Consider the following 25,700-nt stretch of genomic DNA (forward strand, 5'->3'; position numbering starts at 1 on the left):
AGAAGAAAGAGAAGTTTTAAAATCATTAAAGGAAGAAGTAAAGGAAAAAAATGATAAGAGGACAGAGGAAGAACGTAATACTTTTTTTGGAGAGTATTGGATATGAAAGTAAGGAAATGGTATTTAAGGAAATAGAAGTGAAGGAAACTAGGGGGGATGGTTGTGAAAGATCAGAAGTTGAGGAAGTGGTACGGACAGAGAGTAGGAGAGAAGAGGGTATTAAAAACGTCAAAAATAATTTGAAGGTGATATATACTAATGTTGATGGTTTCATATCGACAAGGATCGAAATTAATGATTTCTTGAGAGAACATGAACCTGATGTCATGTGCTTTGTAGAGACCAAATTAAGAGAAGATATTGATGTTCATTTGGGAGATGGTAAATACAAACTGTGGAGAAAAGACAGAAAAGAAAAAAAGGGAGGAGGAGTGATGATAGCAGTGAAGAACAACATAAATGTAGATACTGTGGAAATGGGAGAAGGCAGGGCTGAAGTGATATATATGAAATTAGAAACTGGAGAGAATGTTAAGAAAGATATGGCGGTAGTGTATGTTCCCCCAAAGACGAGAGCATGGAAGGATGACGAATACCATGAGATGTTGTCAGATATGGCTAGCTACTTGCAAAAAATAATTGAGAAAAACAATACCCGGTAATATAATTTTGGTGGGTGACTTTAATTGTAAAGAAGTGAACTGGGAGGAATGGTACTCGGGAGGCAGCGAGGATTCGTGGGGCACTATGTTATTAAATATAATAATGAATAATGTGATGACGCAATGGGTCAAAGAAGAGACACGGTTTCGAGGTGAGGACACACCAGCAAGGTTAGATTTACTGTTCACCAAAGAACCCGATGTAATAGAATCATTGGAATATCTCTGTCCTTTGGGAAAAAGTGATCACGTGGTCATTGAGTTCCAGATGTTAATAGGAAACGTCGAGCCAAGAGACGAGCTTCATAGACAGGGAAGATACAACTTTGGCAAAGCAAATTTTACAGGATTGAGAAACTTTTTTGAAAATGCGGATTGGAGAAAATTCAGAGAAACAAGAGAGATACAGAGGAAGTGGGATATCTTTCTAGACCTCTATAATTTGGGAGTGGAAAAATTTGTACCAAGAGTAAGTGGGAAAGAAAACAGGAAAAAGGAGTGGTTTAATAGAAGGTGTATGATAGCAAAAAAAGAGAGAGATAAGGCGTGGAACAATTGGAGAAAGAGAGGTAACGACAGAACAAAGGAAGAATATAAGAGAACAAGAAATGAATACACAAGAATACGTAGAGAAGAAGAAAGGAATTTAGAAAAAGGTATAATTGACAAATGCAAGGATGAACCCAAACTGTTTTATAGATTTGTTAATGGCAAACTGAAACAAAAGGAAGGAATCACCAAGCTGAAAGTAGAAGGAGAGGTCTTTAAAGATGCGGCAATGCAAGCAGAAATAATGAACAAATGTTTCCAGTCAGTTTTCACTAAAGAAAAGGAGCTTGTGAAAGGGGAGGGAGTGATTAGAAATGTTCCGGTGATGAAAGATATAAAAGTGGAGGTACAGGAAGTGTATAAATTACTGGAAACTCAAGATGTAAGGAAAGCCCCAGGACCTGATGGAATTTCTAATTGGGTACTGAAGGAATGCAGAGAACAACTGGCGGATAAAATTCACAGTTTAATTGTATGCTCACTGGAAGAGGGGAAAGTGCCAAAAGAATGGAAGAGGGCAAATGTGGTACCAATTTACAAGGGAGGAAACAGGGAAGAACCCCTGAATTATAGACCAGTGTCTCTAACCAGCATGGTCGCAAAATTGTGTGAGAGAATCCTGAAAGACAGATGGATAAAATATCTGGAAGAGATGAATATTTTGGCTGAATGTCAGTTTGGATTCAGAAGTGGAAGGTCATGTGTTTCAAACTTGTTGAGCTTTTACTCAAGAGCGATTGATGTGGTACAGGAGAGAGATGGTTGGGTGGATTGTGTGTACTTAGACTTAGAGAAGGCCTTTGACAAGGTACCTCATAAGAGACTAATGTGGAAACTAGAATATATAGGAGGACTAAAGGGGAAACTTCTGGAATGGATGAGAGACTTTTTGAGAGACAGACAAATGAGGACAGTAATAAAGGAAAAGATGTCTGGATGGAGGGAAGTAGCAAGTGGAGTCCCTCAAGGCTCAGTGTTGGCGCCAGTAATGTTCCTGATTTACGTAAATGATATGGTAGATGGAGTGAACAGTTATGCAAGTCTGTTTGCTGATGATGTAAAGATCTTGAGGAAGATAGAGGTTGAGGAGGATTGTAAAATACTGCAGGAGGATTTGGATAGGATACACAATTGGAGCCGGACGTGGGAAATGAAATTTAATGTAAAGAAATGTAAAATATTGGAAATGGGTAAAAGTACCAGGAGACCATCACTGAATTATTTTTTGGGTAATGAATTAATCACAAAAAGGAGAGAAGAGAAAGATTTGGGAGTGCTGGTCCAAGATAGTTTGTCACCAGAAATGCACATTAACAAGATAGTTGGAGAGACTTATAAGCTCTTGACTAACATAAGAGTAGCATTTCAATATATGGATGAGGAAATGATGAAAAAATTGATAGTGGCCATGATCCGCCCCAGGTTAGAATATGCAGCGGTAGTGTGGTCCCCACACAAAAAGAAAGATATAAACAAGATTGAGAGAATACAAAGAACAGCAACCAAGATGGTCCCCAGTCTGACAGACCTGTCATACAGAGAGAGGCTGGAAAAACTGGATTTGCCTTCGTTAGAGGAAAGGAGAAAGAGGGGAGACATGATTGCGGTGTTCAGGACCATGGTGGGAGTAGATAAAATTGACAAAGAAGATCTGTTTGTATGGGATAAGAGAGCAACAAGAGGACATGGAATAAAATTGAAAAAGTCAAGCTGCTTGAAGGATATCAAGAAATATAGCTTTCCTTACAGAAGTATAAACTTATGGAATAGCCTGGACAAAGAGATCGTCCAGTCTAAAAACATAAACGAGTTTAAAGTTAAATTCGACTTATTGAGAAACAGCGACGGAAACCCACGAGCATAGTACATTCCGTGTATATCACAATTAGGTAAATACTTAAATATTTGGAACGACTTAGACAAAGAGGTGGTGCATGAGAAAAACATTCATGTGTGTAAAGGTAGACTTGATAAATGTGGATATGGAGACAGGACAACACGAGCATTGCTCAATTTCTGTATACTACAAATAGGTAAATACAAATAGGTAAATACACACACACACACACACACACACACACACACACACACACACACACACACACACACACACACACACACACACACACATTGTGGGTGACAGACTGAGTAAGGGAGAGTGAGTGGGTGAGAGAGCAGGAGTGAGTTGGAGGCAATGTGAGTGGGTGATTTGACAGAGAAATAAAAACAAAACTAGTTATCTATTTACTTATAGTGTAGCCACAACAACGAATCTTTGCCATTACTATTTATGGTATCGATTGTCCTTGTAGTTATGCAAATATTGCTTTTGAAACCTGAGGTAGCTTTTTGTGTAATATCAACACGATTTGAGGACAAAGGTGTGGAAGAAGTAAATGAAGAATAGGTACATTTTACATTTTTCTCAATAACTGACTAACTAAATGTATATGTGTAATCATATTCCTTTCAGATAATGAGAAGGACCACACCTATATTCCTATAAAGTTACAGCTTTACAGCCTTGGTGGTTTTCCCTAAAACGTGTTACATACATAACACTGAGCATATTCGAACTCGGTATATTCCGCTAGGCTAAATGGCAAAATATTCTGCCAAAATTCTCAGTAATCTTTTTTATCATAGAGTTTTCAGCCAATATGCTGTATCTCAATTAGTTTATGTGATATTTCATTTTCAAATATGCATTTTTTTAAACTAAATATGAATATATGACCTAAAAAATAGGTCAAAGTCATTTACATTTGGCATAAGTACATAGGTTACCCTAGGGCACCTTCCTGTATGGTATAAAGATCTAAGAAAAAAGAACTGCAAAGAAAAACAATAATAATACTTAGCAAAACAATAAGCTTCGTCATATATATGTCGAAACTTAGTGAAAGGAAACCTAAGAAATGGAGGGAGACCGAGAAAGCAAAATTGATAAATATAGGTACAATTCAAGATGGGGGTGCGTGTGAGGGAGACAGATTCCGAGATGGAGGAAGGACAAAAAGGAAGAAAACTATTGGAGAGGGAGACAAGAAGACAGAGTGAGTCCCAGACAGATATAGATACAGCTCAAAAAACGGAGGATAGACAGAGATATAGGGATAGACAAATAATAAGACAGACAGAAAGACACACACAAAAAAATAGACATAGAGACAAACAGATGGACAGCCAATAAGGTAGACAGATGAATGGATAGATGCTCACATACTCGTACATGCAAAGAGAGGCAGACAGACAGACAGACAGACAGAGAGGAGGTAAGGAAAGCGTAACTGAGTAAGTATAAAATGAAATATGTGAGACGGGTAAGATAAGAAATGAAAGCGAGCGTGAGGCGAAAGTGATTGGGAAACTCTAGTCTTAGGCAAACAATTCGATGTTTCAAGCGGAAGGCAAACTTAATTTCGCGTGCTGAACTGTGTCACCAAAATTTGGCTCCATTTTGAATACTTATAAATTGAACACAATGATAGAGTTACGCAGATATATAGAGTAATGGATGGATTTTTAAGATGATAGACTGATAGATAGACAGACTGAGGTAGATAGACAGGTAGATAGGTAGATAGGTAGTGGTAGAAAATATAGATAAATAAAAAGATAAGATATGCAGATAAGTAGGTAGATAGACTGACAGACAGACAAACAGATAGGTAGATAGCTATAGAGACAGGTAGATAGGGAGGTATGTATTGAGACAGGTAGGGAGACAGACAACCAGGTACGAAGATACATGTAAATAGGCCAACAGATAGATGCAGGTAGATGGATATCCAGACACAGATTCACTTAGCATCGTTAAACAGCCTTTCACACACAGAGAGACAGAAACAAAGCACACCCAACCTCTCTCTGTCTCTGTCTCTGTCTCTGTCTCTGTCTCTGTCTCTCTCTCTCTCTCACACACACACACACACACACACACACACACACACACACACACACACACACAGATAGATAGATAGATAGATAGATAGATAGATATATATATATATATATATAGAGAGAGAGAGAGAGAGAGAGAGAGGGAGAGAGAGAGAGAGAGAATAATCATTCCCAGTATGCTTTTACCCACTAAATACTCATGCTCCTCTTCGATGACATATTCAGGGTGTCGCCTGAGATTTTTTTTTTTTTTTTTTTTTGAGAAACTTTACAATGTTACACTATAAAAATAGGATAATTTTTGAGTGAAAAGTGCTACCTCAACATGGGTTCAACTCTTAGCTACCGAGTAACAGCTACGAGAGATCTTACGGGTGAATTATGATCAGTTTCGCCCATTAGGTATCAGTGACAGTAACTCTCTAACGGCTCTGAATTGGATCCACGGAGATATAACGTTTTGTGATGAAATGTAGCCGTACCAAGACCTGAAGTTTCTTAGAAATCTCCTGGCTCACCCTGTATACAGGGTGCTTGAAACTCTCATTGGAACAGAACTGACAGTACATGAGATGCTAACAGATATACGTTCATACCTTTAGAGAGTCAGACAGTGTTTACTCTTTTGCCATCATTATCAGCACATCAGTGGACCAGTTCTGTCAAATGGTAATAAAAAATGTTAAAAATATTTTCCATGTAAGTGTTAACATCATATTGAAGCACCCTCTAAAATTTTTCTTACGCTTTATCCATATTTCTCCTTAGGAGGGTAAACTTCTACTTAATCAGTCCATACTCCCATGACACAAAGATATTGTATTCATTAATATGCTGGCTGGTGTTGAAATAAAAGTTTTAACACAATCTTTAGAAACTTCTACGCACGAAGCCCCTCACTGTTCAATTAATCACTGCTCTGCGTTCACATTGGAGGCCTGATCCAGTTCCGTTACGTTGCTTATGCCGTATTTTTTGCTTAACCCATTCCCTCCGATGGCGTGGTGATGAAGAAAAGTGCCACAACTTATGGCGTCGATATACCCGGGTGACTCCACTGCCTTGTTATAATAACGTCCCTCGGCTCCTTCCCTCTCCCTGAAGGGAGAATAGTAAACTGCAGAAGACAGCCAACATCAGACTACAGTCCACGGGTTCACGTATCAAATGAGCCTGGGACGGCGACAAAAGCATACCTGACAAACATGATCATATTAACAAGTGGAGATTGTACAGTACAATATTGACGCCATCAGTCCGATTACTTATTTTCTAGTTTGGTTCACCAGTCTCCTAACGATTTTATACAGCGTAAAATATACTTCTCGAACTAGAGGAGTTGGACGTAGCCTTCACTAAGCACCGTCAAAACAAGAGGTGTCTTCTAAGCTGCTTAAGAGCCCCTCGTGGTAACCTGAGGAAAAAAAAAAAAATAGAAAAAATGGCATCACCGGACTGAAGGGGTTAGTGTCTTTAGCCGGCTACTTCCAGACGGTTTTATTCTAGCTAAGAAGATTACCTAGAGATGAATGAATGATCCAAACCTGCAGTTTGAAATGTCTTGTCCAAGCTAAATCAAATAGTCCGAAGCAAGCAAGAACTCAACCATGAGCTACGCCATCGGTGTGAAGAGATTAACTCACTTGCGTGACCTTTGTAAAGTTAATCGTGATCTCTCCAGATGATTTTCATCAACTAAAGAAAAATCTGTTGGACTGTGTCAGTTAATTAAGTCTGTATCTAACCCCTCATGTTGGAAAAGTTTCTGTGAAACTGATTAATATCGTCTAGTGGTAGCAGCTATAAAATACAAATGACGTAGCTACTTCTGTACTCCTTTCCCCCTCCTTTCACCTTACCTTTCTTCCAAACATTCGTCCTCTTGCAGCTTATTTCACGTAAACTACCGGTAAAAAAAAGGGTAATGCTGCATTCCTACAGCCTTTACATCGCACTTCTTCCAGACTAGCATAGTATTTTAGTGTTAATTTCTTAGTACAACTCAGCGCACAGAAGGAACGATATAAATTTTTGGCAAAGGCAGAATAAATGGAGTATAGTGAAGAAGTGAGCACTTTGGCTGCAGTATCTCTGTGAGCAGAACAAAATAGTCTGGCTCTGCCTGACATCAAATAATACTATCTTAATTCGTATCCATAGCGGACCACTATAGTTCTTTTTATTATTTTTATTGCAGCTGCAGTGTGATTCTCTGAGATAAACAAATGCGTTCTGATGTTTGCCGGAAGAACATACAGGCTCCGGAATGAATAGGGAAATGATTACTTACTTTGAATTCAGCATTATTTTTACTACCACTACTACTACTACTGCTACTACCACTATACGGTGTCCAGGTCGGTAAAGAGGTGGCATGCAGTCCTACCGGATCCTGGTTGGAATCTCCGCTGAATCAGGTAACAATCAAAGAATTTTAGTTTCATTACATTAAACGTGACTGATCTACCATAAGATTCGCCAACATGTAAAAACACTCCTACTAATGCCAATACACCAGTCCTGTAAGAGTCAACCCTAGCATGTATTCAATATGGACGGTGGGGGTTAGCGCCGAAGTGGTGACATGTGGAAGTGTTTAGTATATAGGAGGACTGTTGAGCCTTGGGAACGGGCAGTGAAGCATACGCCAAGAATCGGAAAAAAAAAAAAAAATGTTTGTGCAGTCCTATAATATTTCATTTATTTTATTTTTTTACATAAATCATGATTTGTTTGGCCATGTGGAGAGGATGGAGGGTGAAAGACTGACGAAGAGTGTGTATGTGAGTGAGGTGGAGGGGGGAAGAGGGAGGGGGAGGCCGAGGATGAGATAGAGGGATGGGGTGGAGAGGTATATGAGAGAGGGGTGTGTGAGTTGGGGGGGGGGGCATTGAATTGGCGGGGGACAGGGCGACGTGGAGGCGATTTGTTTGTGCCCACCCCGAACGGGATTGAGGCGTCTGGCAATAGATAGATAGATAGATAGATAGACAGATGATTGTTCTCACTTTTTTCTGTCAGCTTTGACTCGAAGGATTGGTGGTGGAGGATTTTTTGTTTTACCTTCCTTTGCTTGAACTCTATGAGGGGGAGGTGGTGATGAAGTGGTTAGAGAAGTGGTCTGTTTTCTGAAAGGACGAAAGTTCACACCAGTCTTAATGAGTCTAACATGAACTCAATACTGGCATTAGCTATTTGTGCCGATGAGGTAACCCATGAAGGTCTGTGACACGTAATGGGACTGCTGAACCTTATGGAACGCACTTTCAAAGCTATGCCTAAACTCTATTGCCAGACGCCATAATCCCGCAAGGGGCGGCCGTTTGTCTTTGAGTTAGTTGTTTTACAGGGAGGGGCACTAACCCTCTGCCAATCCACTTGTTGACATGTAGTTAACACGTATGGGTTGGTTATATGGTTACCACCCAGAGTTATAAATGGTTTCCTGTCTTACAGGAAACCATTAGGCTTGTCACTCAATGTACAGCCTCCTGAAAAGGACAGAAGAGTAATATAAATGTGGCAGGAATGATGAGATAAAAAGGAAGAGAGGAGGACAGACAGGAAGAGAATGATTCAGGTGAAGGATGAAATAGGCGGTACTACATCAAGTGAGTGGATGAATGTCGCCACCACCTACCGCCAACGTCTGACATAAAAAAATGACAGCCCCTCCAGGTCGATGTCGTATTTTAAATATCATTCTTCCCACCACCATATAATTTCATCCATACTGTAGTTCACATTCTAAGTAGCATAACAGGCTTCGTTGCACCTCCTCCTTAGCGATTTCATTTTCCACATTACACCTTGGCATTCTCTTGTATGTTATTTCTTACCTTTTCATAGTGACAGTTTGGATCAGTAACATGCAAGAGGACAGAGATGGATCGTGCATTATAAATCGCTTCATCAGTAACATACGCGAGAACACAGAGATGAATCATGTACAATAAATCGCAAAGTCAAATGTTACAAAATCTCTAAAATTACCTGCAATGCGACGCAAAAAGAGATCTTAGTTTTGAAAGGGGCTAAAGAAAGGCTGTATCAAAATGGTGACATGTGACACGTAGGAGGATGAACGTACCTCAGGGAACGGGCTGTCAAACTCATGTGTAGAGTCGGACACACATGAAAACTAGAAAAGTTAACTATTCAATTAATTAAATAATTAAAGGTATCAGCTTCGCATCCAAGACTGTCGCAAGCATCCTGGGAAAAAGCATTACATCTCTTACTGATTGCTCGAATCTTTCTTCTCGCTCCCACATGCCCCTGACTTTTCTCTTTATATCCCACGTCTTACCTCTGCCCTCACATTTTTTCTTTCTTCTCTTTTTTTATCTCTCTCCTGTCCCCGTTTACTATTATTTCCTCCTCTCTTTCCTCCTCCTCTTTATCTCCCCCAACTCTGTTCGAATTTCCTCTCTCTCTCTCCTTCTCTCTCTCTCTCTCTCTCTCTCTCTCTCTCTCTCTCTCTCTCTCTCTCTCACACACACACACACACACACACACACACAGTTTTAAAAATCAGTTTCGTCCTTCATAACTGCTTAATCTAGCTCCTTGTAATAAGTAATTTCTTTCCTAACCCCATCTGCCCTGTGTCGCCCATTTCCCTTGTATATGACTGGTTGTGTCGCGTGTGAGGGCACGGTTGTGTCAAACTTTCCCGAGCCTGGGGAGTTTTCGTCATTGAGCTGTGTGTGAAATTCCTAACTGAGAATATGCTTGGCTGTTTCCTCTAGCCCTCTCGCTTAGACACTACTTTGCTCTAACCTCTATATTACATATATGCGTTACTAGCTATTATGTAGTGTGTTATGATATTTTAGAGTCCTGCCACCGTAGTTTTACCCTTAGTGCGCAATCTTCTATGACAATAGTCTTCAAAATACTAAAAATCACAAGAAAATTACAAATCAACGTACCTAGTTCAAACTTTTCTGCTCCAAGTTTTATGATGACAAAAGGTGGTACATGAAGTTGTACTTGAATATAAATTAGGAGAAATGAAACACTCTTCATGTTCCTCACAAGTTATGGATAATAGTTTTCCTCCATGCGAAAATGCTGGTGAGAAGCAGGAATCAAAGGTCTTCAATCAAACTTCACATTCCCCAGAAAAATTTTGAGTCTACCTGAGTCACCTGATCTCAACAGCCTGCCTGTGCTGCTGCTGCTACTGCCTAACATAGCCTATTGGGCTTTCATAACTCCTACTTTTACACTCATTCTTGCATTTACAGTTCCAATGATCACTCTGTACTGTACATTTGGATCAAAGTAAATGGTATAAGTGTCTACAGATCATACAGAGCTCTAAACGTCATGCTAAAAGGTAGTGGTACGGGCGTACTGTACGTCTGACAGCAGCGGGTAGTCTGACTTGGCACTTAGCATGTGAACACACAAAATTTAGTCAAACATGAATATGCACACAAGCATAAGTATGCTCATGAATACAGTCACACACACACTGACATACAGATGGCCATATATACAGGCAAGCACACGGGAAAAATGAAGCAAGAAATTTCAAATTAGTTATTTTTAACAACTGTCAATGAGGTGCAGAAGAAGGCATAATAGTGAGTAGATAGGAAGCAGGGGCATGGGGGAAGTTGAGAGACGGAAGGGATACGGGTATGTACAGAGGAAGATAGAGGTGAAAAGATTAGCGAGAGTAAGAAGAGACTGGATGAGGAATTTGGGAGGAACTTGAGTGTAAACTGAAGCGAATGTAAAGTGGAACATACACGCACAGGCGAGCCCGTCCGGTGGCCTGAAGAGGCCGGCCGGTTCAGGCAAACCTGGGCGTGTGTGGGTAGGGAACAGGTGCCTGAGCAGGCGGCCTCAACAGTCGTCCTGGGATCTGTCGCGGACAGATTTTCGTGGTCAGACTCCGGCCAGGTTCAGGCAAACTGAGCCTGTGTGGGGTACCACAGGCCGCCAGGCGTCAGTCTTGTGTCAGCTGTGTGGGAGAATTTTAAATCCTCATACGAGCAACCTGTGGCAAACCTCAGTGTGGCTGTAAGTCTTTCATGCGGTGAAATAGCACTCCTCATACAAATATCCTTCTTCTTTATTGCTCAGGAAACTAGTGACAACAGCTGCAGGTATGAATCCTCGTCCATCCTCAAGTAATTAAGCCAGTCATTTTTCTCGAATCGCAGTTCTTTCAACTGAGTCAGATGGGATAATTTACTCCTAATCAACCAATCTTTTGCCTATTTGGTCCGTTTTTTTCCTCCTCTTTCTATTGTTTGCAATATAGGCCGCAGCAACAGCCCCAGTATCATACAGCTCCAGGTCATCTGTGGGCAGTGGAGCGTCCATGGACACCCTCACGCCACGGCGTTTCGCTTGCAACTGAGCTGGAGACGTGAGGCCGACTGAATTGTGTGTGGGCACAGCCAAGATCCATACAGAACAGGTCAGCCAGTGCGCAGCTTAGGGCTGTCAATCCTTCCCCAGTGACGTCCGTCGCCCACTCGACAGGAACTCACCCTGACCTCACCTCACATTCTCTCTCTCAGTATGTTTCCCGCATCATAAGCAGCAGCAAACGCAGTAGACTAAGTTCTTCTTATGTAGCTACTCACTCCAGCAATGCCAAGTAACTGTTCAGTGCATGGGAAAGTTGTGTTGGTGTGGTGAAGGTTGTGTTGGTGTGGTGAAGGTTGTGTTGGTGCGGTGAAGGTTGTGATGGTTTTCTTGTTTGTTGTTATTTCAGTTACCAACACATCAGAAGTGTCAAGAGATCCAAGACAAAGTGTCTCTACAAATTTCAGAAAGATGTTATGCTATCTAGTCAATCAATTATTGGCTTGCATAACATGTTACGCATTACACACAACCTTCAGTACTTAATGACACAAAGGCTAAATCAGGACTGTCTGGAGCACTTCTTTGGATGTATTAGGCAAATGAATGGCCCACATGATCATCCCAATGCTGTGAACTTCAAGTTTAGGCTTAGAACACTGTTGATAGGAAGGAATTTTGCAATGCTCTGTGAAAAAAGCAATACCAGCTCTCTAGATGATATCACTGGCATACCGGTATCAAATGAATTTGGATGTGCTAAGAATAGCACAATGGATGAGAGACAGTTGGCACTAGAAATGTATATGACGAGCCTCATTTCTCAAAATCTGGATTTTGATACAGGAGCATATGAGGTAGATGAAGAAAAGGAATGTATAAACTCAAGCAAAGTCGTGGATAAATCAACCAGTGAGGTAATTGAAGAAGAGGCACTACTATGGTACATTGGTGGGTACATAGTAAGAGAGTTTGGCATGAAATATCCCCATCTAGGAAAATTGATAATGTAAGCAATAGCCACAGTGAAAGCAGCACCTGGATACATTTAGTTAATAAAAGCGACCTGTATGTACCGTCTGATGAGTTCTTTTCTCAGCTACTTATAATGAGAGACATTTTCAAGGCAATACATGGTGAAGCTCTCAAAGAGGGAAAATGGTGTGTAAAAACTCTTCTGAACTGGAATGGTCTGGAGTTAATGTACCTGCTGACATTATCAGCTTTTTTACAAAGATTTCTATCTATTTTAGGATCAGGCATCTTAACATTATGATTGTAATGGCCAAGAAAATTAACCAAACACGTAGAGGAATGACTAGGAAGAAAATGAAACTGAGAACCTAAATCTCCCCATACAGTACTGTATCTCCCTATACAGTACTGTATATATATATATACATATATATATATATATATATATATATATATATATATATATATATATATATATATATATATACCCTATGATTTCATCATCCTTTGTGTAATTTTAACGCACAGTATGCTGCATGTTTGATCACGAGTGTGTTCTGCCTCAGTCCCCCCTTCTACCGTTATAGTAGAGTAAGTCGTCCTTTCTGTTGTTCAGAGTAGGATTGTCAGCTCTTTGTCCCCTATGGCTTCATTTGCACGTCCTTATTACAAGTTGTATCAAGCTCTGCTGGCCCCTATATAATGAGCTCAGTCTCTGCATTATTGCCACTTAGATCTGCTCCTCATTTTGTTCACATCTCTTTCCTCCCCTGTACAGTTATTATTGTGAGTGCTCAGGAAGTCTCCAACCATCTAGCAGCTGTGTAATTTGAGTATAAGTGTTATTGCATTTTGTTCTTGTACTGTGTAGCATAAGTTGTTAATTTGTGGGCCTAGTGAGGTTTTTGTAATTTATGTAAAGGTTCTTATTGTCAGCCATCATTAATAATATTTTGTATCTGTAATAATATATCTGGCATTCACTGAGTATTATCTGGTATCTCATTTTAACAGGGCTGACTTAGATAAATTTACTCATGCTAATTTCGTGTTAATAGAGGCTTTTTCAGTTAACCATATATTTAACCTGTTTTTTGCCATTACATTATCCTTATGAGTCCTGAATGTTTTGTTGTTAGTTTGAGCATTAAACTTTAACTTGTAATTTTACCTAACTCTTTTGTTTTGAACCTGGAACCTTACGGGACAGTAGTGATTTTTAGTATTCTCACTTAAAGTGTACATTATCTTTCTCTGTTCCGTAACATAAATTTGGCGACCTCATATCAGGATATTCAGGATATTATCATAAGGATATTGCTTGATATTTTGTGACTGTGATTTATTCATGATGTCTACTATTACTACGCTTGATGAAGCCAAAGATTTTTTGTCAAATGTGCAAACAGTGTGTGATGTAGAAAACAGAACAAAGAATGAACTTAAGCTTGTTGCTCAACAATTGGGAATTGCAGTTCACTCTCATCATTCTAAAGATCAAATTGTTGGCATGATTAATAAAAGCTTGTTTAATGTAACTCCTCCAAATGAGCAAACGCAGAATGAAATAGCTAAGTTACAGCTAGCCCTGCAGGAGGCTCGTGTGAAGGAAGCTGAGTTTCAAGCACGTGCTAAGGAGGCTGAGTCTTAGGCTAAGGAGGCGGAGTCTCAGGCTAAGGAGGCGGAGTTTCAGGCTCGTGTTAAGGAGGCTGAGTTTCACGCACAAGTTGAACTTGTTAGGATTCAGGCAGACCATGAGTATCGCATGAAACAAGGTGGAACTGGATCATCTAGCTCTGATGATTTTGATGTGGCTAAAAATGTTAAACTTGTCCCTCCTTTTAATGAATCTGATTTAACAAAGTATTTTCAGTTGTTTGAGAGGGTAGCTACAGGTTTTAATTGGCCCAAAAAATATTGGCCAGTACTCCTTCAAACTGTTCTCACCGGTAAAGCTCAAGTAACTTATGCATCTTTGCCTCAGGATCAATCTGATAATTATGATGTAGTTAAGAGCTTGATTCTTAAGGCCTATGAGCTTGTTCCTGGAGCCCATAGAGTAATATTTAGGACAACTTACAAGCAAGATAAGCAATCCCATGTTGAGTATGCAAAAGTCAAAGAAGATCTATTAGAGCAGTGGTTAAATTCTAAGAATGTGGATTCTGATTTTGGTAAATTTAAGCAGATGATTTTGCTGGAGGACTTCAAGAGGTGTATTTATAAAGATGTAAGCCTATATCTTGATGAGAGAAGAATAGATAATTTGTCTGATGCTGCAGTTTTAGCTGATGAATATGTTCTCACTCACAAGAGATATTCTAGAGGAAAAGGGAAAGCTGAGAGTAAGTACGTTGCCTCTACTCAGAGTACAGGTAACAGGAAAGAGAATAAAGATGATGTTTCTCAGGAAATAAATACCAGCTTCACCTCTAGATTTCAGAAAAGTAAATGTACTTATTGTAGTAAGCTTGGTCATACTACGGAGAAATGTTTCAGGAGACAGCGTGATGTGAACAAAAAGGAGTCTTTAAATATTCAGTCAATTGGTCTTGTGTCCACTCTTGAGAGTTCCCAGAATTCTTTAACCGAGTTAACTGAACCTGCTTTGAGGGGTAACTTAAATTCTCATGATGGAGCTCCTCTTTTGAGCAGTAACGTGGGTGACACTCTCAAGAGTTCATGTGCTAATTTCCTGTCTGATGGTTTTGTCAGTCCTCTGGACAGTAATGACAGGAAATCAGTTAAAATATATCGTGATACAGGTGCTTGCCAATCCCTTATGCTGACCAGTGTTCTAGGCTCTAATGTTAATTCCTCTGATGAAACTGTAATCTTACAAGGTGTAGGGAATAATTACTTCTCTGTCCCTCTGTGCAGAGTGAATTTAGAGTCTGGTTTTGTTAATGGTTCCGTTATGGTTGGGTTGGTTGAGACACTCCCAATGTCAGGTGTAACTTTCTTACTTGGAAATGATATTGGTGGAAGTCAAGTGTGTCCAGCTCTTCAGTTGTCTAGTGAGCCAGTGGCTGCGGCCCAGGATTGTGGTGTCCCTGATGTGTTCCCTGCATGTGCTGTCACTAGGGCTAAGTCTAAAGTTACTGGTGATTTAGAGGATAATGATGATGATGATGTTATCCTAGCTGACACTTTTCTTGCTAATTTGGACCACTCACCAGATGAGGCAGTACCCCGTAGTGTTGATAATTTGTCTCGTCAAGAGTTGGTTGAGTTGCAGGTTGCTGACCCTGAGTTGAAAGGTCTTGCTAACTCTGCTTGCAGTGAGGAAGAGTCAACTGGTGCTTCTACTTGTTATTATATAAAGTCAGGAGTACTTATGAGGACGTGGAGACCCCCAACAGCATCAGCCGACTGTGAATGGGAGGTTGTACATCAAGTTGTCATCCCTCGTGTTTGTAGGCAGGATATCATTAGAGTGGCTCATGATTCCAGTTTGGCAGGACACCTTGGAGTGAGGAAGACGGTGGCACGCATTTTGAAACACTTCTACTGGCCAGGTATCTTCAGGGATGTTTCCTGGTATTGTAAGTCTTGTCACACCTGTCAAGTTGTGGGGAAGTGTAATCAGACCGAAAAGGTTGCACCTCTAGTTCCCATTCCTCCTTTTGAGGCGCCATTCACCCGTGTGTTGGTGGATATTGTGGGCACTCTTCCTAAGACTTCTTCAGGATTTTCTTATGTGTTGACCCTGATTGATATGGCTACTCGTTATCCTGAAGCCATTCCACTTAGAAATATCTCAGCAAAGAACGTGGTTAAGGAAATGCTAGGGTTCTTCACAAAGTTTGGTCTGCCCAAGGAGGTACAGTCAGACCGGGGAAGTAATTTCATGTCAAACGTTTTCAAGCAGTCTCTGAAAGAGTTGGGCATCACCCAGATCATGTCTTCAGCTTACCATCCCCAGACCCAAGGAGCGTTGGAGAGATATCATCAAACACTCAAATCGATGCTCAAGAAATACTGTTTGGAACATCAGAAAGACTGGGATAAAGGTCTTCCATTCGTGTGTTTGCTGCAAGAGAATCTCCAAATGAATCACTGGGCTTCTCACCTTTTGAACTACTGTTTGGCCATGAAGTAAGAGGACCCCTTAAGCTACTCAAGGAATGCTGGCTGTCGGAGGAAGATGACGTCAACCTGCTGGAGTATGTGATGAAGTTCAAAGAACGGCTGTCCACTGCTTTACAGCTGGCGAGAGAGAATTTAGGAGCTGCTCAGGAGAAGATGAAGACTTGGTATGATAAGAAGTCCAGGTTACGCCACTTTCAGCCAGGAGATCAGGTTTTGATTCTGCTACCAGTTCATGGGCAACCTCTTCAAGCCAAGTTTAGTGGCCCTTATTTCGTGGAGAAGAAACTCAGTGATGTCAACTATGTCATCGCCACACCAGATCGTAGAAAGAACAAGCAACTATGTCCCATCAACATGCTAAAGTTATATCACAGGCGGGACGAAAATAATCCAGTCTGCACTGTAGCTGTTCCACCCGAGTCTGCAAGTGAAGCTCTCCCATGCAGTATGAGCCTGAGTGATAGTTTGGGGAAGAATCCTGATATCATGAATGATCTCCAGACTAAGCTTTCTCATCTACCTCCTGAGGAAAGGCAGGAGTTTTCGGCATTACTGCAAGAGTACCCGCAAGTGTTCCGTGCCACTCCAGGAAGAACCACTGTGTTGATGCATGATGTCGATGTTGGAGACGCAGAGCCAATTAAATTGCCTCCTTACCGTGTGAACCCAGTGAAAGTTCCTCTCATCCAGAAGGAGCTTGGCTACCTGTTGGACCACAAGATGATTGAGCCCTGTCAGAGCGAGTGGAGTTCTCCTGTCACTCTAGTCCCTAAGCCAGGTGGGTCACAGCGGCTTTGCATCGACTACAGACGTGTTAATCAGATAACCAAAACAGACACTTACCCTCTCCCTCGTGTGGAAGATTGCATAGACAAGATCGGAAAGGCTAGGTACATAAGTAAGTTTGATTTGTTAAAGGGATACTGGCAAGTACCTATGACTGAACGTGCTAGGGAGATTTCATGTTTTGTAACACTAGGAAAGACTTTTGCATGTTCTGTAATGCCATATGGTATGAAGAATGCACCAGCCACATTTCAGAAGCTCATGAATGTTGTAACAGAGGGTTTGGCAGGGTGTGTTGTTTATATTGATGATGTATTAATCTTCAGTGACAACTGGAAAGATCACCTATGCCATGTCAGTAAATTTCTTGAGCGTTTGGTTCATGCTAATCTTGTAGCTAATTTATCAAAGTGTGAGTTTGGTCAAGCTAAAGTTCAGTACCTTGGGTATGTAATTGGTGATGGACATATTGCACCACCAGGAGCTAAGGTTCAGGTTATAAGTGATCTTCCCAGACCTAAAAGTAGGAAAGAGCTACAAAGATTTTTGGGAATGGTAGGTTATTACAGGAGATTTGTTCTTAACTTTTCTATTCTTGTATCACCACTTACAGACCTACTGAAAAAGGGAGTTAAATTTGTCTGGACTGATAACTGTGAATCCTCTTTCAAGAAACTTAAAGCTATCCTATTAAGTCAGCCAGTGCTCGCTACTCCAAATTTTGCTAAGCCTTTTAAGATGTCCGTTGATGCAAGTGATACAGGAGCTGGGGCTGTTTTGCTGCAAGAGGATGATCAGGGTATTGAACACCCTGTATCTTATTACAGTAAGAAGTTCACTCCACCTCAAAAGAACTACTCAACTATTGAGAAAGAGCTTTTGGCCTTGATTTTGGGTTTACAGCATTTTTCATTTTATTTGTGTTCTGGTTTTGACCCCATAGTCATTTATACCGATCATAACCCACTGAAATTCCCTAATAAGTTTAAAGATAAAAATCAGAGATTGACAAGATGGAGTCTACTACTTCAGGAGTATTCATTAGACATACAACATGTCAAGGGGAAAGAAAATGTTATTGCAGATTGCTTATCTAGACTTTAGACAGATTGTTTTAGAGTAATAAGAAATTTCCTTTGTAAATTTCTTTTTCTTTGTGGGGAGGTGTTACATAGCCTATGATTTCATCATCCTTTGTGTAATTTTAACGCACAGTATGCTGCATGTTTGATCACGAGCGTGTTCTGCCTCAGTCCCCCCTTCTACCGTTATAGTAGAGTAAGTCGTCCTTTCTGTTGTTCAGAGTAGGATTGTCAGCTCTTTGTCCCCTATGGCTTCATTTGCGCATCCTTCTTACAAGATGTATCAAGCTCTGCTGGCCCCTATATAATGAGCTCAGTCTCTGCATTATTGCCACTTAGATCTGCTCCTCATTTTGTTTACATCTCTTTCCTCCCCTGTACAGTTATTATTGTGAGTGCTCAGGTAGTCTCCAACCATCAAGCAGCTATGTAATTTGAGTATAAGTGTTATTGCATTTTGTTCTTGTACTGCGTAGCATAAGTTGTTAATTTGTGGGCCTAGTGAGGTTTTTGTAATTTATGTAAAGGTTCTTATTGTCAGCCATCATTAATAATATTTTGTATCTGTAATAATATATCTGGCATTCACTGAGTATTATCTGGTATCTCATTTTAACAGGGCTGACTTAGATAAATTTACTCATGCTAATTTCGTTTTAATAGAGGCTTTTGCAGTTAACCATATATTTAACCTGTTTTTTGCCATTACATTATCCTTATGAGTCCTGAATGTTTTGTTGTTAGTTTGAGCATTAAACTTTAACTTGTAATTTTACCTAACTCTTTTGTTTTGAACCTGGAACCTTACGGGACAGTAGTGATTTTTAGTATTCTCACTTAAATTGTACATTATCTTTCTCTGTTCCGTAACATTATATATATATATATATATATATATATATATATATATATATATATATATATATATATATATATATATATATATGTACTGTATCTATCTATCTATCTATCTATATATATATAAAGTCAGTCAGTCTATCAAACTGCCTATCTAAATAGATGGATAGATAGGTAGGTAGATAAATAAATACTGCCCTTATGGTGTGGCATAGGTGCTACCGAAAGGTGTCGTGATAATGATGATGAGAGGGTTAATATGGACACCGATGATGAGAGTTGATATCGACAGTTTTAACGCTCATTCTCCTATGACGCACTCAGCTAATGAAATCGTCTTGCGTTAGTTGACATACAGTGCTGGAGTTGTCCTCATCACAAGATGGTTAACACAGATGCGTAGCTTTTAGTTACTCCTTCGTTCGGCGACGAATATTCTATTATAATCTAAGTGTTTCCTGGCAATTTTATTCTTGTTGTCCCTGCTAGATTTTGTTCAGTTTAAGGTCACGATTGGAACTGAAGGGGTTATACTGCCTTCATTATCCCCTTCACTGCTAGAGGTTCTTTTCTAAAATGAATAAAATCGTGTTGCGGCAGTAGTAATAAAATCAGGCCGATGACTGAAGGTTAAGGATAAACACTGTGGAGAAATGAATAAATTACAAATAGTACAAGCATACCTGGTGCTATAGAGGAACACCTTCATGTGGTGGCACTGATATAACCGTGCTGCCCAACTGCCCGGTTATACAAACTCACTGTACTTCAGCTCCCTCTCCCGACTCGAGGTTGGTGGGCTGCAGTAAAAGGGCACCGTCAGCCTGCAGTCCAACGGGTGCATGTCCTTTATAATTACTGTTACTTCGATGCCGAGTAAAATTATTGAAGTATATAATGAACGTACTTGAATTTTACTCCTGCTATCGCCAAAAGACTTTAATGATACCTCCAGCCGATCTGATATGTCTATAACCAGACAACTTTTTTTTTTTTTTTTTATGTGAGGAAGAAGGAACCAAAGGCCATGAGCCCGCAGTAACAGTTCCCTCCAAGAGAAAAACAAAATACAATAGAGAGCCAAATTCAAGATCCGATCATTTTGAGATGCCTGGACACACTACGTTTGAAAGACTGGAGATCATAGGCAGCAGGAAATACAGACAGAGGGAGACAGTTCCAGAGCTGACCTGTTGCATAAATGAGACTGGGAGTAACGGTTAACTCTTGCATTAGAGAGCTGGACAGAAAAGGGATGAGAGTTTGCTGCCAGACGGGTGCTACGCGCCCGTCGTAGAGGTGGAGGAATGCAAGCAGACAGTTCAGAGGAGCAGTGACCATTAAAGTAGCGATAGAAAAGAGATAAAGATGCAACAGTGCGGCGAAGAGACAGAGGTTGAAGGGAGTCAGTAAGAGGATGAGAGTTAATGAGACGAAATACCTTTGACTCCACCCTATTGAGAAGAGCTGTATGTGGGGAGCCTCCCCACACATGAGAGTTGTACTCCACACAGGGGCGGATAAAACCCCTGTATAGAGTCAACAATTGTGCAGGGGTAAAGAAAGAGCGGAGTCGGCTTAGCACACCCAATCTCTTGGAAGCAGATTTTACAAGAGATGTAATATGATCTTTCCAAGATAAGTCCCGAGTAAATGAAACCCCAAGCATGTTCAAGGATGATGCAGGATTAAGCTGAATATTATTGAACATTAGTGGGTATACCTGTGGAAGATTTTGTCGGGTTGATAGGTGTAAGAACTGAGTCTTAGATGCATTAAAGACAAACATATTATTTTTACCACAGTCAGAGATATGAGCCAAGTCAGACATTAGGTGTGCCATAGCCTCATCCCTTGTTTCTTGAAGTAACTGTTGAGATGGGCGTTGCGGGAACCGAATGGAAAGGTGAAGGGTGGTGTCATCAGCGTATGAGTGGATAGGGTTAGATGTACAGCTTAGAAGATCATTGATGAATAAAAGGAAGAGAGTTGGTGATAGGACAGAGCCCTGAGGAACACCACTGTTGATGGATCTAGGAGAAGAACAATGGCCGTCTACAACAGCGGCTATAGAACGACCAGAAAGGAAGCTAGCGATGAAGGCACAGATAGAAGGATAGAAACCGTAGGAGGGCAGTTTGGAAATTAAAGATTTATGCCAGACTCGATCGAAAGCCTTTGAGATGTCAAGTGCAATGGCAAAGCTTTCGCCAAAGTCCCGAAAGGAGGATAACCAGGAGTCTGAAAGGTAGGTGAGAAGATCGCCAGTGGAGCGTCCCTGACGGAACCCATACTGACGATCGGAATGAAGGTTGTGATAGGAAAGATGTCTTAAAATTTTTCTATTAAGAATTGACTCGAAAACTTTTGAAATACAGGACGTTAAAGCAATTGGACGATAGTTGGAGGGTTGGGAGTGGTCACCCTTCTTTGGGACTGGCTGAATGAGAGCAAACTTCCAGCAAGAAGGAAAGGTACAAGTTGACAGACAAAGGCGAAATAGTTTGCCTAGGCAGGGTGTAAGCACAGAAGCACAGTTCTTGAGAACAACAGGAGGGACCCCATCAGGTCCATATGCCTTGTTAGTACTGAGGCCAGTGATGGCAGAAAATACATCAACTGAAGAAATTTTAATGTCAGCCATGAGGAAGTCAGAGGGGGGAAGTGATTGAGGAACAGCACCGGAATCGTCTAAGGTGGTATTGGAGGAGAAAGTCTGTGCGAAGAGATCTGCTTTATCAGTAGAAGAAATAGCTACAGAACCATCAGAGCAGAAAAGAGGAGGGAAGGATGATGTGGTAAAGTTGTTAGAAAGATTTTTGGCAAGGTGCCAGAAGGAGCCGGAAGAATTCGAGTTGGAGAGTTGAGAGCATTTAGTATGGATGAAATTATTTTTAGTAGAGCGAAGAACAGACTTAGCACGATTCCGGGCAGAAACGTAAAGATTATGTGATTCAGAGGTGGGTTGGCTCCGGTACCTTTTGTAGGCCTTCTCCTTGTTGCGGACAGCATTAGAACAAGCGTGATTAAACCAAGGCTTTCTTGCGTTAGTCAAAGGATATGAGAAAGGAATGTATGCTTCCATGCCCGAGAGAATAACCTCCGTAATGCGCAAGGCACACTCAGATGGCTCACAGCCATGGAAGCAATAATCATTCCAGGGAAAATCAAAGTAGTACTGCCTGAGGGCCTCCCAGTCCGCGGCTCCAAAATGCCACAGACGACGTTTCCCTGGAGGGTCCACAGGCCGTACCGGAGTGATAGGACAGGTTAAGGTAATAAGGTTGTGATCGGAGGAGCCCAACGGAGAGAAAAGATTAACAGAGTAAGCAGAAGGATTAGTTGTGAGGAAGAGGTCAAGTATGTTGAAGCTCTCTCCAAGACGGTCAGGGATACGGGTAGGGTGCTGTACAAGCTGCTCTAGGTCATTAAGGAGAGAAAAGATGTAGGCTTGTTCACCAGGTGGAACCGTGAAAGGAGAGGAGAGCCAAAGGTGGTGGTGAACATTGAAATCTCCAAGAATGGAGATTTCAGAGAAAGGAGAAATGGACAGAATGTGTTCCATCGTAGAAGTAAGATAGTCGAAGAATTTTTGATAGTCAGTAGAATTAGGGGATAAGTAAACAGCACAGATATATTTAGTCAGAGAATGACAGGAAAGCCGAAGCCAGAGTGTGGAGAATTCAGAAGAATCAAGTTCAGGAACACGAGAGCAAGATAAGTCGTTGCGTATGTATACACAACAGCCACCTTTGGCTTTGAAATGAGTATAGAGAAAGTAGGAGGATACAGAAAAGGGTTTGCGGTCAGTTGCCTCAGACAGCTGAGTCTCTGTTAGAAAAAGAAGGTGAGGTTTAGAGGAGGAGAGGTGGTGCTCAACAGAGCGAAAGTTAGATGAAAGGCCGCGAATGTTGCAGAAATGAAGAAGAGAGTCAGACAGTGGTTCCAGGCACCTCGAGTCGTCACCGGGAGAGGGGCAGATGGCGGGGGCATTTATGGTCCCCCCCCCCCTGGGGACTCCGAGGCTGGGTGAATTGACGCCATTTTTGGTGAATTATGAATAGGAAGTGTAGTGTGTACTGTGCATGTAGTTTGGTGAAGATAGTTAGAGAAATTTGTACTGGAGAGCATGCTGGCCTACTCTCTGTGTAACTGAGACACTGAAAAAGTTCAGCAAAGGGGGATGGTCAGAAACTAGTCCTGAGGGCTGATGAAACGGGAGCTCCAGCACTCCCTGTCATCAGCTATCCATCCACCTCGGGAGTACTGCCCTGCTCGACTGGTGCTACAGTCTACTCCTACGAACTGGTTCTTGCTATACCCAAAAGATTTGTTCTTGCTGTCACAGACAGTTTTATGCTTCTGATTTCAAGATTATTTTTCATGCTTATATACACACGATATTAACATTGCTACCTTCGGACGATTTTATTCTAGCTATCTCCAGTCGATTTTATTCTTTATATTTCCAGTCGACTTTATTCTTAGTACTTCGATTTTATTCTTGATATTTCCAGTCGAATTTATTCGTGGTATTTCCAGTCGATTTTATTCGTGGTATTTCCAGTCGATTTTATTCGTGGTATTTCCAGTCGATTTTATTCGTGGTATTTCCAGTCGATTTCATTCGTGGTTTTTCCAGTCGATTTTAATCATGAGATTTCCAGTCGATTTTATTCTTTAAATTTCCAGTCGACGTTATTTTTGATATCTCCAGTCGATTTTATTCTTCATATTTCCAGTCGATTTTATTCTTGACATTTCCAGTCGATTTTATTCGTAGTATTTCCAGTCGATTTTATTCTTGATAGTCCAGTTGATATTATTATTGATATTTCCAGTCGATAATATTCCAGGTATTTCAAGTATATTTTCTTCCTGATATATCCTGTCAATTTTGTTCTTGCTCCCTAGAGAGTTAGGTTTATGATGTCTACAGACAATTTTATTTGTTACGTACAGACAGCTTCATTGTTGCTGGCTACAAACAATTTTATTTGTTACGTACAGACAGCTTCATTGTTGCTGTCTACAGACGATTTCATTCTTGCCATCTAAAGACAATTTTATTCTTCCTATGTTCATACAATTTTACTCTTGCATATCAAAGGACTATTTTTGTCTTTCTTTCTTCAGACGATTTTTGCCTTATCCAGGTGATTTTATTCTTTCAGTCCAAAAAGACTGCATGAAACTTGGACACGTTTAGAACTCATGGGCTCAGATATTGCCTTCATTAAACCTTGCACAACTAGTGGTCATTTCTTAACCTAAAATCGTCTGCAGGTGACAAGAATGAAATATATATGACGACCTCCGGTAGATGGAATCAATGACAACAGACCACACAGTTATTATTATTATTATTATTATTATTATTATTATTATTATTAATATAATTTTTGTTCATGTTCTTGCTGTTGGCAGTGATGGTGGTGGTGGTGTTTTCGTCATCGTTGTCGTTGTCGTTCTTCCTGTTGTGGTTGCTATAATTATTTTACTACTACTACTACTACTACTGCTACTACTACTACCACCACTAGGAGAATAATGTGAGTAAACAAAGCTTCGATATTAAAATATATATTACTACCAGGAAAATTAATCTCAGTAATGCATTTAAATTTATAATTACGTTGCAATTACTGTTCCTGGATGGCGAACATTAACCCTGTCGCTACGATAATGTATTACTTCAGTGTATTCGTGCTGCCTAAAGACGATTACACTCAACTTAGGAAAGACCTTTATTAGCAATGGGGTAAATGAAGGCTATTTCATATAACCTTTCCAGTGTGATATGTTCTCAGCTGAATAAAGTCGTGAGTAGATGGCAATAATATGATAGAAAATGTGTCGTCGTTATTAGTGGGACTATGTTTCGCTCATTCCCATTCTAACTGTCGTTAATAATTATGTAGTGCTATTTTTATTTTTACTCTCATAATTAAATTAATAATAGTATTAAAAAAGAAAATAATAATAATAATAATAATAATAATAGTAATAATAATAATAATAATAATAATAATAATAATATTATTATTATTATTATTATTAGGCTATGTGGTAGGTGGGGGCGCTCACCATCCACTCACTCAATGTAGTGCTGCTCTCGGGTGTCTGCCCTGTCCTCTCCTCCATTCTTCTTTCCTTCCATCTTCTTCTATCTTTCTAGCCTACATTCTTTCCTCGTCCTTCTGCCTACGGATGACTTTACAATCCCTCTTCTGTCTTTCATTCCTTCATTCTTTGTTCTTTCTTCTGCCTGTGGGTGACTCTACATTGAGTGACAAGCCAAATGGTTTCCTGTACACCAGGAAACTATTTACTATGCTGGGTGGTAACCATATAACCAAATTTTGGCTCCCGGTGGTTTAGTGGGTAATTACTGTGCTCCAGTCGGATTGAGCCGGTGAAGGTTTATATCCAAGGGATGGTTGGGGTTTATTGCTCACGTAAT

Source organism: Coenobita brevimanus, chromosome 52 (genome assembly GCF_032717465.1).
Source record: "Coenobita brevimanus isolate Jiangsu-jjx chromosome 52, ASM3271746v2, whole genome shotgun sequence".
In the NCBI taxonomy this organism is placed as follows: domain Eukaryota; kingdom Metazoa; phylum Arthropoda; class Malacostraca; order Decapoda; family Coenobitidae; genus Coenobita; species Coenobita brevimanus.